At 43.2% G+C, this 15725-nt stretch overlaps 2 long non-coding RNA genes across 3 annotated transcripts; one reads left to right on the plus strand and one right to left on the minus strand.

Moving 5' to 3' along the window:
• Nucleotides 1–8881: 8881 nt before the first annotated feature.
• LOC309526662 lies at nt 8882–14545 on the minus strand. Of its 2 annotated transcripts, none has more exons than XR_014216807.1 (3): nt 14493–14545; nt 11389–11489; nt 8882–9151 (listed from the first exon to the last, which is right to left on the minus strand). It is a non-coding gene; the product is annotated as an uncharacterized lncRNA (long non-coding RNA). The 2 variants fall into 2 exon arrangements; XR_014216808.1 differs by lacking the exon at nt 14493–14545 and adding an exon at nt 13591–13610.
• LOC309526740 lies at nt 14463–14781 on the plus strand. The gene is made up of 2 exons (XR_014216898.1): nt 14463–14542; nt 14586–14781. It is a non-coding gene; the product is annotated as an uncharacterized lncRNA (long non-coding RNA).
• The last annotated feature ends 944 nt before the right edge of the window (nt 14782–15725 follow it).

Raw genomic sequence — 15725 nt, forward strand, 5'->3', positions numbered from 1 at the left:
ATTTATGAGTCGTGCTCGTTAATCTCAGCAGGTTTACTCTGAGCAAAACATAGCTGACTACTATTCCCATAAGTGTAACGCAAAACAACAGCTCATTCCAAGGAAGTTAGCAGAGCACCAAGAAGCTTCATTGACACGGGTGAAAATTCAGACAATCCATGATTATTTGCACTTAAATGCACCCGCTATGCCAACACCTGTCTCCTTAGCCATATGCTTATCATGGTCAGTCCCAAGAGAAACACACAGTGCCTGACACGCTAAAGCTATACACTTGGCATAGAAGCCCTACTCTGCAAGGCCTTTTAATCAATTTCTGAATTAAAGCACTGTATGTGGGATGAAGCCTTCCTGACGTAGCAATGTAACAAATCTGTCACTCCACTAGATGTCCCCAAAGAGTAAAAATATTATACTGTAAGGGCAAACTTCGAAACCCCACTTCATTCAGCGCAAACAGCATACATACATGATAAAGGTAAAGGGACCCCTGACCATTAGGTCCAGTTGTGACCGACTCTGGGGTTGCGGCGCTCATCTCGCTTTATAGGCCAAGGTAGCCGGCGTACAGCTTCTGGGTCATGTGGCCAGCATGACTAAGCCGCTTCTGGCGAATCAGAGCAGCGGAGCGGTACCTATTTATCTACTTTCACTTTGACGTGCTTTTGAACTGCTAGGTTGACAGGAGCAGGGACCGAGCAATGGGAGCTCACCCCGTCGCGGGGATTCGAACCGCTGACCTTCTGATCGGCAAGTCCTAGGCTCTGTGTTTTAACCCACAGTGCCAGCTGCGTATAAATACATGATAGAAGTAGTTAAATTGTGTCATATTCCTTCTCCCCATGTACTGCTTGTTAACACATGAACCTCATCACATGTGCCACACAAGCACACATGCATGCCATCGACAGAAGGATGTCTTATAAGATATTGGGCCTAGAATAACCCCACACTGCAGGAGAAGTTGCCCTGCACACTTAAGATGAGGAAGAAATTGGCAACAGAACGCAGACTACCATTTATATGGAAAGCAAAGGTTTGCAGTTATTACAAAATAGAAAGGCAGTTAATAGGTGTGAGATATGGGTACAAGTGTAGGAACACAGGAAGCCGCCTTAAACCATTGGTCCATCTAGCTTAATAGTTCCAACTCTGACTGGCAGCGGCACTTCAAAGTTTCAGGGAACAGTATGTCAGGCTTCGGGAATGCGGCTCCCTCCCTCCCTTTGCCCATGGATAAGCAGAACAAAACAAAATAGTCCCTTACCATTTAAATATATTTTGATGATCACCGCGAAAGAACAAAGCGTCCATTCTCAGAGTAAAGGTGCTCCCAATTAATGTCCACACCCACATCCCCACCTTCATAACTTCCTCGCCTTGCAACCTGATCTCACAACCACTACCTTATCTACTCTACGTGACCTTGGACTGATAGGCTGGACACTTTCTAGCGTGAGAGAGTCTGCTGGCTCTCTCTCTTCCAGTTCTTCTTCACTTTGCTGCTCAACCCCCTGGTTTGTCCCATCTTTTGTCTTCTGAACTATGCCCCTGTGCAAACCACTGTTCCCAATCTATACTGTCCCACTGTTCCCGAGCAGCTTCAGAATCCCACCATTCCTCATCAGAACAGTACTCCTCAGCCTGGTCTCCAACACAGTATTTCCTAGCTCTAGCTGGAGATGATGAGGATTGAACCTGGGTCCTTTTCCATATAAAGTGTATACAGTACTGTACCCTTGGGCTGTGACCCTGCCCACATTCATGCACAGGCCTACACAAACACAGCATGGCCTGGACTGACAGTTCAATCGACTTATCCTAGGGAGAGTGGGAGGGAAACTGTGGCTGCCATATAAAGAGGGGAGAGAGTGCTAGGGATCCAGCATGCTATAATGGAGGCCTGAGCATAATAGGACACAATCAAACAAAATAATGCAGGATTGGGCCATGTGAGGGTTTTGCAACTGTCTAGCTGAATCCAACCCATATATTCACTTTTTAAATACATCTAGGGTGGAATTCAATGTCACACTAAGGTGATTGTTCCATCCATGCAAGCTTTTCTGCTTGCCAGAATGATTTCCCCCCTCAGCTCACCGTGCAGTCTTTTTGAGGTTTCTCCCAATCCTGCCAAACAGATTTGGGGGAAGGTGTGAGGGATGGAGAAGGGAGATTATCACAGTGTGTGTGTGTATGTAGCCGGGATGTAAGAACTTTGCTGAAGCTTCGTGTTGATGAATTGTGCGATGGCATACCTCAGAGGCACAATGCCTTCCGATGTGCATTTGCAGCATTCACAATCAGAAACGAAATTTTGCGAAGGCATAGAGATGCTGCCGTTTGCAAGTCAGCACTGATGTTTTGCTCGAATTCATGTCAGAACTCAGCAGGAACCAAACTTCAGGCACAGGACCTATTTGTCATGCCAGGCAGGCAATATGTGTGTGTGTGTGTGTGTGTGTGTGTGTGTGTGTGTGAGAGAGAGAGAGAGAGAGAGAGAGAGAGAGAGAGAGAGAGAGCACAGTCCAATCCAGAGTACTAGCACTCACTTTAGTGATACTATGATATTTCATCTTTAAATTTTTTGTAACGGTACATGCTCCCCACCTTGCCAAGCATTGAGATCAATGTGGGTTTGACTTCCTTTAGATCAGAGCACACTGAGGACTTGTGACATTTTTGTAATGTTTTATCTACAAGCAAGTAGAACTTGCCATGCTCTGAATTAGTGTTCCTGCTAATCAAATCAATCATGCCCTCTTCCACAATACTCCATTCCATTTCTCCCTCACTGTCCTCTTGCCCCAGTGCAATTTCATGGCCACTGAGCATGCTCAGGCCCCATTGGGCTGTTGTCAGGGTCCCCCCCCATTAGGATTCCCCCTAAAGAGTTTTGGTAAACCACTTTTTATGTAAACCACTTAGAGGTTTAATTATCCTAAGCGATATAATTTTTCAAATAAATATGCTTTTATAATATGATATTCCTTAATATCTGTTTCGCTAGATAAGAAAACGGGTGGGGGTGCTATATGGCGTGAAGCTCTCCTAAATGGGAAGAGGGTAGGATTAAAAAGCACAATTTGCAAGAGGTGTTCCCCAACCATTAATGCCCAGTGTTTAAATCTCTGGTTGCTGAGATGCACTTTTGTATTGAGTTGAAATTTGCAGGAAGAAGAAGAAGAGTTTGGATTTGATATCCCGCTTTATCAGTACCCAAAGGAGTCTCAATGTGGCTAACATTCTCCTTTCCCTTCCTCCCCCACAACAAACACTCTGTGAGGTGAGTGGGGCTGAGAGACTTCAAAGAAGTGTGACTGGCCCAAGGTCACCCAGCAGCTGCATGTGGAGGAGCGGAGACGCGAACCCAGTTCATCAGATTACGAGTCCACTGCTTTTAACCACCACACCACACTGGCTTGCACCCAGAAACAGTTTATGTTTAGAGTTTTAAAAAGTTTGCTCACCCTCAAAGGAGCCCGGCGGTCTATGCGTTTTTGTGTGAAGAACGGTTCTGAGAATAACTCCTGTCCTGAGTGGAAAGAGATAAGCTCAGGGAAGTGATTTGTGCTGAGATGCAATAGGGCTGATTGGAAATGAGCAATCCTCTCTTTGAATCAGATACCTGGAAGGAACTCTGTAGGTTCACATGTGGGTTAAGCAGCTCCCTGATCCATTTGAGACCAGGTACAGTATCCCGGTATTGGAGTGCAGATTGTGCTTTGATTCTGCCCAGTTTGTTGCACTGAATGTCTGCTGCTTGGACAGCCAAAGCTATTTAAGCCCCACTCGGAAAATACCCCACTTTTGAGTTATGGAATGTTATCTTCAGAACCACGGACAGCACCTGTTAACATAAGCCAAAAATAAACCCAAAGAGAGATCCAAAGAATAGCAAAACGAAGTTCTGCATGCCTATAGGTCCTTTGGACTTTAGTTCTTAAAATAGGGGCTCACCATGCGACATGACAAAATGCAAGGACTTTCAAATGAAAATTGGAATTTGGCACAGGAACCTGCTGCTCAAAGGAAGGGGGGTTGTTAATTTTTAAATCACAGATGATGGAGGAGTATAGTAGCTCTTTCGATACTGGTCCTAGTCTTTAGTGTACAGCAGGGATTCCCATACTTGGGTCTCCACTGGTTTTTGGACTACTGTTCCCAACATCCCTGACCACTGGTCCTCCTAGCTAGGGAAAATGGGAGTTTCCAAAAATAGCTGGAGACCCAAGGTTGGGAAACCATGGTTTAGAGTGAGAATCCTAACAAATCCAAGTGAAAATACCTTAATAACAATAAGACACATGTTGTTAGAAAGATGAAGAGCGGTATCCAATTAATGTGTCCCATCAGTGCAATTTATGCTTGTGCAGTTGGATTTCCCTCCCTCTCCTCAGAGCCCACACCCTCTCCAAATCAACTCTGGAGTGTTGGTAATAATCCGGAACACACTTACGGGGCATGATGGGAGGGGGGGGATTCTATTGTGCAAGCGTAAATCCTTGTGTTATGTGAATTACTTGGCGCTACATTGGATACAACCCTAAGTTCCTTGTGGCAAGAGCTATTACGGATAACAGAACACTTTACTGGATGCAGGCAATGGACTTGGTCTGTGACAGTGGCAGCTGAAATAAGTTACACTGCAAGATGTGCCAAGTTAACTTTGAGAGACAAGAAAATGATAGGAGTTCCAAATGAAAATAATTTAAAAAAACCTGATCACTAAACGGGTGAATACATATTACAGTTCATTAGGAGGTGATTTACCCTTTGAAGCCTGCAAACTGCTTATACTTGGAAGTTCAAGCTATGAGAAATACAATCAAATTGTAGATTCAGGTAGGTATCCACAGTCGAAGTAAATAAAAAATTGTCCAGTAGCACCTTAGAGACCACCTAGGTTTGTTCTGGATATATGCTTCCATGTGCATGCACACTTCTTCAGATACTTCTGTTTCCGTGTATCTGAAAAAGTGTGCATGCACATGATCAGAAGGTCGGTGGTTCGAATCCCTGCGACGGGGTGAGCTCCTGTTGCTTGGTCCCTGCTCCTGCCAACCTAGCACTTTGAAAGCACATCAAAGTACAAGTAGATAAATAGGTACCGCTCAGGCGGGAAGGTAAATGGTATTTCCGTGCGCTGCTTTAGTTTGCCAGAAGTGGCTTAGTCATGCTGGCCACATAACCTGGAAGCTGTACGCTGGCTCCCTCGGCCAATAAAGCGAGATGAGAGCCCAGAGTCATCCACGACTGGACCTAATGATCAGGGTCCCTTTACCTTTACCTTTAAGGTGCTACTGGACAATTTTTAATTTACAATCAAATTGGTTAATTTTCCAGTTCCACAGCTTCCCTTTGAAGCTGCTTGGTGCATGCAATAGAAGAGTAATATAGAAAACTCTCAGTAAGTCAATGTGCACTACTTGGTGTACAGATTTTTTGCTCGTAAGAGGAAGGCAATGGATAGGAATACGGGAAACTGCCTTATAATGCAGTTGAGCGATGTTGAGGTGAGCGATGTTGGCTGGGAGTCCAACAGCATTTGATGGTCAACATACTCCTCATCCCTGGTTGAAACTAACCAACCAAAGAAAAATTGCAGCTTGTGACTCTGGTTGGCTGTTCTTTTATCTCCTGAAGACTTGGGATCATCCAGTAGAAGGAAGCACTTGAATCTGTGGGTGAGTCAGGTTCGGGTGATAGAACCTTTGAGGGTTCTGGCTCAGGCTGATGTAACTAAAGGAAAGGGTCTGCCAATGCCTCTGTTTTGTTTTTAATCAAGTGTATCTCAGTACAGCCAAGGGGAAGGTTATATAAATGTCATAAAATCGAGAAGGCTTCGCATGTTTTAATATTAATGCTGTTAATATTTTATAGATTATAAAAGCCATCTTGATTTGTTAATCATATGACTTCTGCTGTAATTGTGATGTATTTTTAGCTGCCCCATTTGTTAATAATGTTTTATACTTTGTAACTGTTTTATTGATGATTTGCTAATTATTTTATATGATTTAGGCTCTATTTGCGATGTTCTAATAGGTTTTATTACGTCATTGTTATTTATTGTTTGTAAGCTGCTGTGAGATTCATTTGACTGAAAAGTGGCATAAAATTACAATAAGCCAAGTCAAGTCAAATGCACCAGGAGTTGAGTCAGAATCTTATCCTGGCTCAACTTTGACAGGTGAGTGGGGCAACCCACCTGTCCATCACCTGATGTCATGATGGTGTCAGTTACTTGACAGAAACACACAAAGGTGGGGCTGTTATTTCATCATTTTGCTCCATTTATGAATTGCTTCTCCTAAAATATCTCAAAGCAATATCACAATAAAAGGATCAACAACAGAAACCATTGCACACACAAACAATTTTAAAAAGACCCCAATTAGAAACACTTTCATATGGAAAAAGAATTTTAAATCCAATGCAGAAACAGAATAGGAGAAAGGTCTCTACAGTGGTACTTTGGATAACATACGCTTCAGGTTACGTACGCTTCAGGTTACAGACTCCGGTAACCCAGAATAGTACCTCGGGTTAAGAGTGTAGTGTAGTAACTTTGCTTCAGGATGAGAACAGAAATCGTGCTCTGGCGGCGAGGCAGCAGCAGGAAGCCCCATTAGCTAAAGTAGTGCTTCAGGTTAAGAACAGTTTCAGGTTAAGAACGGACCTCCGGAACGAATTGAGTACTTAACCCGAGGTACCACTGTACTTAAAAAGCTCATTGAAAAAAAATGAATGTTTCCAATAGGTGCTGAAAAGGTAGCAAAGATTGTGCCTGTCTAATATGAGGGTAGGGATGCGGGTAGCACTGTGGGTTAAACCACTGAGCCTAGGACTTGTAGATCAGAAGGTCGGCAGTTTGAATCCCCGCGACGGGGTGAGCTCCCGTTGCTCGGTCCCTGCTCCTGCCAACCTAGCAGTTTGAAAACACGCAAGTAGATAAATAGGTACCACTCCGGCGGGAAGGTAAACAGCATTTCTGTGTGCTGCTCTGGTTTGCCAGAAGCGGCTTAGTCATGCTGGCCACATGACCTGGAAGCTGTATGCCAGATTCCTCGGCCAGTAAAGCAAGAGTCGGCCACGACTGGACCTAATGGTCAGGGGTCCCCTTTACATTTAATATGAGGGTATTCCAAAGGAATTCTACCATGCTAAAGATCCAATTCCTATATCATACAGAATGGACCTCCTGATGACATTTGTGGGAGGCTCTCTCTCAGACGCAGTGATCAGCTGGGTGTATAAGGGCTGTAGATCTGTTGGGTATGTATCCTGTTAGAACAGCAACGTGCCATTCTGCTGACAGTGAAGCACTTCAGCTTACATTTTGTGCATGTTGAGAACAGCCATCCTTATTAGCGCATTGTAATCTGTGGTGGGTGGGTGGAACGGTTGTGGCTAGAACGGAAAAGGATCACATAGTTGCTTCTGGGAACGCTGAGGGAGGGGGAGCGAGGTGAGCGATGCAACATCAGAAGACATTCTCACCGAGCTGCCGCCCGAGCGTCAAGGTATTGCAGCACTCACAAAAGAGGTCAATCATTACGCAAGAGACTGCACTGCACTCAAGCAGAACAGGTGAATTGTTTTTAAAAGCCCTGGGAGCTCTGGAGATAAATGGAATCGGAGGGGAATAGCAATAAGCAGGGCTGGATTTAGGTCTGATGAAGCCCTAAGCTACTGAAGGTAATGGGGCCCTTTGTATGTCCAGCTGTCCTTTGTCAACAACAAATTGTCGCTGTTTTTTGTGTTGAATATATGCTATATGGTAATTTATGGACCTAATAGGTATCTAAAGCCATTTGCACATAACAAAATATGTATTTTATCAAAGTAATTGAAATAGAAGTGAACAAACCAGTGATATTTTAGGTAGCAGGCTAGCAGGCGTATGATGTATTACTTACATCATATGAGCCTACACAACACAATACACTGTTGCTGTATGTAGGTTTTATTTGTTTTTTATCTTATATTTTGGAAATGTACATCCAGTTTTTCCCCCTACATTATTTGGGGGGCCCCCAAGAGAGTGGGGCCCTAAGCTATAGATTGTTTAGCTTATGCATAAATCTGGCACTGGCAATAAGTATTTAAGGAAAGTAGCTCTTCTCACCAGAAAACTTTGCCATTTGCCACGCCAGTCTATGGGCCGGAAGGGTGGTTGAAGTAGTGAAGTAATTTATTCCAGTGCACCAGTGAATTAACTTTGGGAGGTGGAGGTGGCGGGGAGACAAAGCAGTTGATGGTTACAGTGGGATTGCATTTTCTTTTCGTTACAAAGCAACAACATCTAATAGAGGAGAAAATCATTTCCCAGATCTTGGGGTGTGGTGCAGTTTATGGGAGATATCACTAGTGTGACATAAAAAAGATATGAATAAACACAAAAAGGAATGACAGTCATCCCTATTTGAGCTTTTCTGGGGTAGTTATATAGTTGCTTTGTGACACTCTAATTTAGCAGGTTTGTTTGCTAGGAAAGCTAAAGAAGAACTGCAAGAGCTTAACTAATAAAATTAGCAATTAAAAAAACCAATTAAAACATGATGTTAAAACCAGTTTAAAATATGCCTCTAAACCTCATCCGCTAAATAACTATGAAGTGTTAACTTCTATTTGCAGATAATGCGGGTATATATTAATGGGAGGGAGGAGTTGTAACCAGCGAGGTCAAATAGAAATGTAGTGCAAAATGTACAAACTGTGATAATTCATTTTCTTCTGACCTCACTGCTTACTGCTTACAACCCCCACTCCAATACTGTATGTGTATATGTCTGCAACTGAGGATAATACTTCGGGCAGCTGGTGAAGTGGACTTTAGCCTATGAAAGCAGATGCCATAATAAATTAGTCTTGAAAGTGCCACAAGACAGTTTATTGTTTTTGCTGCAACGCTGCCTAATATGATCACCCCTCTGGAAATCGTTGCATTTAAAACATAAGTAACATGTCTGTTTATTTTAAACTTCAGCTTTATGGAGGAATTGTTTTAAATTCCGCTTAAATTCTAAACAGATCTTGTATGGAAATAGATCTTCAGTACACATTTGAGAACTGCCAACATTTGTCTTCATTACTCAGCCTCTTCATACAGATAAAACGACAGCCTATTATCTCTGCTCTCTGACACCTAGGGAGAAAAATGAACACATGAAACAACAGACCCAAGTCCACTGTAAAATAAATAAAAAAGAGAGCCATGTTGAAGGGAAGGAGGTTGGGTGCATCTTAAATCCTAGTGTACCAAATTCATGGTCAATAGAATTTGAAAATGGCTGGATAAAAAGTGAACAGTATCAGTGACTGGTGGGTTCAGTTTGTAACTCCCCCCCCCTTGGCATTTTTGAGGAATGGCAAGCTGGAACACTAGCTGTTTACATTACTGCAGAGAAGAGATAAGAACTGAAAACTCCCAACACCCACACAACTGAAATCTGTATTTCATGTATCTATCAGGCACCTGCACGACATTTTGAACACAACATCTCCCAACTCATGTTTTTTCTTTGTTCAGCTTGTTTCTCCTCAGAACATCCAACGTTATGAAACACCTGCACAATTTCCCCAAGTCACTAGTGCTCTACACATTCCCTTCCCTATGGTCTGTATCACTTCTCAAGAAGTCAACTCTATCACTTCAACCTTTCCCTTTCCATACAGAAGTGTCTTAATGTAATCTATCATGTTGGGGCAGTGAGTTGGTAAAGGAATATTTAACCCTCACCCCCCTAATAGTCCCAATGAACCCCCCCCCAACATTTGGGACTTAAGAAATTAGGACTACTCACTTGGCTGAAGCAGCACTTTTTTTGGTAAAAGATATATATGAGGTGCCAGTACTACAGTATTGATAAAAGTGATGTGGGTGGCAGCACAAAATGGCTGCCATGTGCAGCAAAAGAAAAGAAAAAAAGAGGTGCCAATATTCTGTACCATGAGTTTAGATGCACCAAAGGGAAGAACAAAAAGGAAAAAGAGTAAAATTACTATTCCAGGTGAAAACAGACCAGCAATTAAACAGTGCTGTTAAAATGATGGTGTCTGGAAGCACCCTATTTGGGAAGCAGTATCATAGAGTTGATAGGGACGTGGGTGGCACTGTGGGTTAAACCACAGAGTCTAGGTCTTGCCGATCAGAAGGTCGGTGGTTCAAATCCCCGCGACGGGGTGAGCTCCCGTTGCTCAGTCCCAGCTCCTGCCAACCTAGCAGTTCGAAAGCACGTCAAAGTGCAAGTAGATAAATAGGTACCGCTCCGGCGGGAAGGTAAACGGCATTTCCGTGCACTGCTCTGGTTCGCGAGAAGCGGCTTAGTCATGCTGGCCACATGACCCGGAAGCTGTACACCAGCTCCCTCGGCCAATAAAGCGAGATGAGCGACGCAACCCCAGAATCGGCCACAACTGGACCTAATGGTCAGGGGTCCCTTTACCTTTACCTTATCATAGAGTTGGAAGGGACCACAAGAGTCATCTAGCATAACCTCCTGCAATGCAGAAATCTTTTGCCCAGTGTGAGATTCAAACCCACAACTCTGAGATTGAGAGTCTCCTACTCTACCAACTGAGCTACCTGTGGCGTTTGCCCTCCTATGTGTGTGACATCATACTGGGTTCATAGGGAAAGGGTTAACTAATTGTAAAATGACTAACCAATGGGAACCCAGGGGGCAGAGTTAACTGTATAAGTTTTAAGCACAGAGGTTTTTTAGGGAGTTAGAGTTGTTGAGAAGACAGTCTGGAGTTAGAACAGACAGAGAAGATAAGTCTGTGGGTTGGGCTAGTCTGGTGTGAGAGAGTGAGAGAATTTGTTAAGAGGAGTCAGTCAAACAGTTGAGATAATCAGTCAGAAGGTATTAGGAAGGTAAAGAAACTAAAGTTAAGATACTGATAGTAATATTATCTGAGAAACCATAAACTTGTTAATGTTTGTAAAATAAACTTGTTTTTTTGGTTCACTTTTAACAACTGACTGGACTCAGTGTTTTACCAGAGAGTAACTGGTTGGTGGCAGTGGGGAAGCGACCACAGTGGTGGCACAGGGATCAATAGACCGTTAAACGTCCGGGGACCCTGTGTGATCGCCACATACCCCAGGCCGGTGAATGAAGATTTACTTCACAGAGCCCCAGAGATAGGGCAAAATGAGACAGACTCCTAAAAAGCCAATAGAAGATGCTTGCCTATTTTATTATCCACAGAGGTGCCTGAGCCACGGAGTGTCATAGTAAACAGACAAACATGTTTAGTATCTTCTGTTCTAGTACAGCAGCAATCTGCTCCCTTCCCATCTGCCTGGGACTCAAATTGATTTGTTTTTCTGCAGAACCCTTCCTCTCCAAAGATAGAGGAAAAAATCTGTGAACTTACTTTAGCAAGGAGAGCTTGACCATCAAACACAGAGCCAGTTAGGGACTCTGTCTGCCTCCTGTTGCTGGGTGGGAAAGGTTGTTCAAGTCAGCAAGCCTTTCCTGGACAAAAATCACAGCGCTGTGATGGACTCAGGGGTAATATGCTCAGATTCAGGGTTTTAAAAATAAAATAAAAATAAAAATGTGGAGATGTTACAGCTAAGAGGTGATCTATAAATGCAAGCAATAATGGAGCATCAATTCTATCAGGCTGACATTTCCTTATTTAGCAACCGCCTAGGTTTGTACTGGACACGGGTGGCGCTGTGGGTTAAACCACAGAGCCTAGGGCTTGCAGATCAGAAGGTTCGCGGTTCGAATCCCCGCAACGGGGTGAGCTCCCATTGCTCGGTCCCTGCTCCTACCAACCTTGCAGTTCGAAAGCACGTCAAAGTGCAAGTAGATAAATAGGTACCGCTCCGGCGGGAAGGTAAACGGCGTTTCCGTGTGCTGCTCTGGTTCGCCAGAAGCAGCTTAGTCATGCTGGCCACATGACCCGGAAGCTGTATACCGGCTCCCTCGACCAATAAAGCGAGATGAGCGTCGCAACCCCAGAGTCAGTCACAACTGGACCTAATGGTCAGGGGTCCCTTTACCTTTACCTTAGGTTTATACCTGTCCCACCCATATATACCAGTAACTTCATTGCATCTAAAGTTCATGAGGTCCTACCATAGCTTGTGGAAATATTCTGAAATAGGGTGGAACCTTGGTTCTCGAACGGCTTAGTTGACGAGCAAATCAGCTCCCGAATGCCAAAAACCCAGACGTAAGTGTTCCAGTTTCTGGACATTCTTTGGAAGCTGAACATCCAATGCGGTTGTCAGCTATTGTTCCTGGGGCACCTGCACCAATCGGAAGCTGTGCCTTGGTTTTCAAATGTTTTGGGAGTCAAACGGACTTCCAGAACGGATTACATTCAAGAACCAAGGTTCCACTGTTTTTCAAATGACACCTGCTTATTCTATGTCTAAGAAATCTTTCCTAGACATAGCCAGCCCAGTTTATTGCTTGCTAGTCCATCAGGCCATAAATAAAAGATAACAGGCAATAAAAACTACAATAAGATGCATACATACAAAACACATTAAACTGTATTGGAATATAATGATATTGTTATAGTCAGGGCTTTTTTCAGGTGGGCGCCATTGCCATTATCATTGCCATTCATGGTGAGTTCCAGCACCTCTTTTTCTAGAAAAATTGGAGTTGTTACAGTGATTCATTAACATGAACTTTGACAAAAGCAAAATAATGGTTTTTGGGAATTCACGCAAGAGCTATAGCTGGGTATTTGGTGGTAAACCCATGCAGCAGGTATTCAAATTCAACTATCTGGGAATTACATTCCATCATAGGCTTCTCTGGTCCCGCACCGTGCAATGGCGGTGAATGCTAGTAAGATGTCTATGCAGGCCATAATGTGTTTTTTATAATAAGAGGTAATTCACATATCCCTTCTGCCCTTAAGGTCTTCAACGCCAAAATTATAGCTCAATTGCTCTATGGTATTCCAGTCTGGCTGCCAGGGTTTACCCAGTTGGTAGAATGAGTTCAGGCAGCTTTCCTCTTCAAGATTTTTACTGTCCCATGATGTGTAACCTATGCAGCCTTGTGTCTAGAGGGAGGTCAACACAAGGTAGAGACTGTCACCTGGCGAGATTTCTTCTATGCTGGTTAAACATCAGCCTTACATCAGATAAAGATCCTCTCCTCAGCGAAGTTTTGTTAGACCCCTTTCTTTCCCCAGGGCTACATCAGTTTAACAAGAAGGTACAGCAACCCGGGCTGTCAGTGGAACTTCTGTGATCGATGTCCCTACCATCTGCCAAGGCTATAATCATTAACACATATTCCCATCTAAAATATTAAGCAATTTCTGTTTCCTTAAAGTCAAACTAATAAATTTGGCCATCTTATATGTCCCATAATAATCTGTTCCAGCCAGTATACAAATACTTTTCTGCCTAGAAGAGTTATTTCTAATCCCTGATATTGGAACCTTCTTAGATATATTTTTAATTATTCAGGTGGAGACCTGGCATAAAATTATCTTGATATCTGATATCATCAAAGTCTGGCAATAAAGAGATTTCGTTCCCACTTAACTCTTGAAGAAGGAAAAATATATAATGTAATGTCAGGCTCCAAGCTAAGCTACCTTTGAAGTTAAACTGGTCTTTTTCTTGTGTCTCAGCTCCTGTTTGTTTAATCAGCGGCCAACATCTGTTATTGTGTTGCAGAATTTACAGAACAAATCTGGCTCTGAATAGAACATCAGTAATAAGTTTTTGCTTTCTTGCTGCTGCTATTGTTGTTAGTTTTTGTTTGTTTGGTTGAAAATTAGTCTGAGGCGTGGGCATATTATTATGATTGCTCAGCTCCAACAAAGAAAAAGCATCAGAAAAGCCCTTCCAAATGAATTTTACGTAATGGGTCCCCCCCAAAAAAAAACTGGAACAAAACATTGTCATGGAAAACATTCCAGATGACCAGTGCTAAACTGAAGTATTCACTATTACTCAATTAGAATAGCTGGTTCATGGGGGGGGCAGGGGGTAGGTTGGGCACCAGATGGAAAGCCCCAAATATAATTCTTGAACCGGTAAACCAGGGATTGGGGAAACCTCCAGACTACATCTCTCATCAGCCAATGGCCGAAGAACATGCTGGAAGTTGTAGTGGATGACTACAGGGCTCCCATCCCTAAAATAGGTGTTTTGAGTGCTGGAGAGATGGTTTCAATGGATTATAAAGCTACTGTGGTTGCAGATGGCTTCCATTTGTTTTCTGTTTTCCCTGGTCCTGGAATCACTGGTAACAGTTTACTTCATGGACTAGAGTCTGGTAAATCTTCTGTGACCTTTGCCTTCTCTTTCCAGGACTTGAGGGGGGGGGAAATACATTCATAGTTTCAACATTCCATCATGAATATGAGCAGTGCTATTTTTCTAGAAAAAGAACTCACCATGTGGCGTTTGCCCGTTTGTTTGAAAATGTCTGTACAGGGGGAGAGAAAGAGTTAATAGGTAGACCAATAGAAAAGCCAGAGGCGGAGCCTACCTGTTTATAAAAGGGCTTAGCCTGAGGTTTGGGTTGTGGGTAGTTGGTTGGTTTTAGTTGGTTGGTTTGTTGGGAAGAAGCGGTTGGGAAAAGGCAGTTGGGAAAGCAGTTGGCAGACAGTTGGAAATAGAGAGACAGTTAGTGGAGTTGGTTCTTGTGTGAGGGGAGGTAGAAGAGTTAGAGACAGGATAAAATAAGACTAAGAAGGTAAAGAGTAACAACATTTTGAATGCAGTTAAAGTTTATTTGTGTTTGCAATGAACTACACTCTTCTTTGTTAACTTAAGAACCTGACTGAGACTAAGTGATTTAGAAGAAGAAGAAGAAGAGTTTGGATTTGATCCCTTTAAGGAGTCTCAAAGCGGCTAACATTCTCCTTTCCCTTCCTCCCCCACAACAAACACTCTGTGAAGTGAGTGGGGCTGAGAGACTTCACAGAAGTGTGACTGGCCCAAGGTCACCCAGCAGCTGCATGTGGAGGAGCGGAGACATGAACCTGGTTTCCCAGATTACGTGACTACCGCTCTTAACCACTACACCACACTGGTTGGGGAGGACCTGGTTGGTGGCAGTCCATGAGGCGACCGGGGGCTCCATACGAATGCCACAACCTCTCTCTTAGAATGGCAATGGCACACACCTGAGAGGTGCCAGTAGTGAGTTCTGGCAAGTTCTGGCTGAAAAAAAGGCCTGAATCTACTTATGCCATCAGGAAAAAATATATATGAGGAAAGTAATTAAAATCATTGGAGAAGATTCCTTTTGACTTTCAGATCTGTGATGACCCATTTAAGCACACAAGTCACAATTTGATGTTACAGCCATTAAGTTTTGGAAACGCCTTTTGTGGAAATACCTTTGGTGATAAAAGCCACCCCATTCATTTGGGAGTCTGATCTCCCAAATCACTTGCCCTTGCTAGGTTGTTTTTTTTTTTTTAATGTGATTTGAATTATTTTGTTTGTAAGTTTCCTTGTGGTTTTGATTCTCTTCTTTGTACATTTACCTGTGTTCAGAAGCATGGGTAATTTGTAATAAAACAAAAAGTTCCGGCACTTTTGGGAACAAAGTATCTGGTGGTTGGGAAAGGAACGCATTGTGAAAAATTACAAATGCTTAGGCTTTGCTGAAAAGAGTTAAGTTGTGCAGCCCCACCAGAGATAAGACAGTGGTTTTACACACAAACACACACAGTGGACCTACGAAAAGAATAAGCCATTTCTTTATCTACTG

The sequence above is a fragment of the Podarcis vaucheri genome (genome assembly GCF_965113315.1).
Source record: "Podarcis vaucheri genome assembly, chromosome: 2".
Classification (NCBI taxonomy): Eukaryota; Metazoa; Chordata; class Lepidosauria; order Squamata; family Lacertidae; genus Podarcis; species Podarcis vaucheri.